Source organism: Octodon degus, unplaced genomic scaffold, assembly GCF_000260255.1.
Source record: "Octodon degus isolate 3935 unplaced genomic scaffold, OctDeg1.0 scaffold00108, whole genome shotgun sequence".
In the NCBI taxonomy this organism is placed as follows: Eukaryota; Metazoa; Chordata; class Mammalia; order Rodentia; family Octodontidae; genus Octodon; species Octodon degus.
This window is the reverse complement of record NW_004524684.1, coordinates 9,180,469-9,181,784: the sequence shown is the minus strand read 5'-3', so window position 1 is coordinate 9,181,784 and position 1,316 is coordinate 9,180,469.

The following is a 1,316-nucleotide window of genomic DNA, read 5'->3' as shown; positions in this document are numbered from 1 at the left end:
TACCTGGACTTGGTGGCCTGCTCAGAGTGCCCAGGGCCAGGGCTTCAGAGGCGTGTAGTGCCGGGAATCAAACTTCGGTCCTTGTGCTTACCTAAGCAGGCACTTAGTCTACTGAGCTATCTTATCAGTGCTTCAATGTGCAAATTTCATGCTTAAAACTTGTGTTGTTACTTGTTCTTTCTAAATGACAGTGAGTTGCTGTTCTGCTATGTTGACAGCGATACAGCTTTCTTTTCCTCCCTTCTTCCTTCCCTCCCTCCCTCCCTCCCTCTCTCCTTCTCTCCCTTACATTTTTTCTAGATTTTCGTCAAGATTTTTAATTTGGGCTAATTTTCAGAAAACTGTATATAACATAATACATGGTTCTGTGTGTTTTAGTGCATGCAGCTCGGTGTTCTCTGAGTGTCATGGGCCGGAGTTTTGGTCTCTCTGACTAATTTAGGGCATTTTAGGACATTCCTTCCTAAATATTTCCTCAGCCTCGGTTTTCTTCTCTTTGCTTCCTGGAATCCCCAACGAGATCAGATGCACAATGATCTGCCTCTTTACAGCCTCCCAATGATCCGCCCCCCATGTTGCATACCATTTTCTCCCTGCTGCTCCTGAATCTCCCCTCACTTTCTTGCCAGCACCCCGTTGCATTGTGCTGATTTCCCTTGTGCCCCTCTCTCCTTCGTGTTAAGTTTTGGGTGATTTTCTCAGTCTTTCCTTCCCCGTGTCAAGTCCGCTAAGGAAGCCTTCGAAGGTCTTTTCCTCCCTCTCTTGCTGTGTTCTCTCGCCCTGCTGTGAGCTTCTCGGCTCGCCCTGAGTCGGTCCGCAGAACCCCTCGACGTCACCGCTGAAACTCCCTCTCCGGTCCCGCGGGGCCTGCTGTTGCTGTGAGACCTTGTAATACAGTGATTGCATTTCACACAATTATGCCTCCTAATTTCATATCCAAGAGCAGTGTGTGATTGCCTTTTCTCTTTCCATTGTATTTTTCTTGCCTTTTCATTTGTTTTATCATTTATAGTTGAAAACTTCGATCACGCAAAGCAAAGAGCTGCAGAGATAAAAGCGTGCTCTTCTTGCGCTTTCACTGGGAGGTCAACATGTGGGAGTGGAGGGCGCTGGGAGGAACCTCGCTGGGTTTGGGGTTGCTGGTGGTGTCACCCTGCACTCGCCACACCCTTAGCGTGTCCTATGTCGGCTGTAAGCCCGCGGCGACACCTGGTTTCCATCGAGTGGAGGTGGAGCGTCGTGCTCTGCAAGTCTTTCCCGATGCTGGCGTGGCCTTTGCTTGGAGCTGTGCCCAGGAGGAGCTCTCTGGCAGCCAC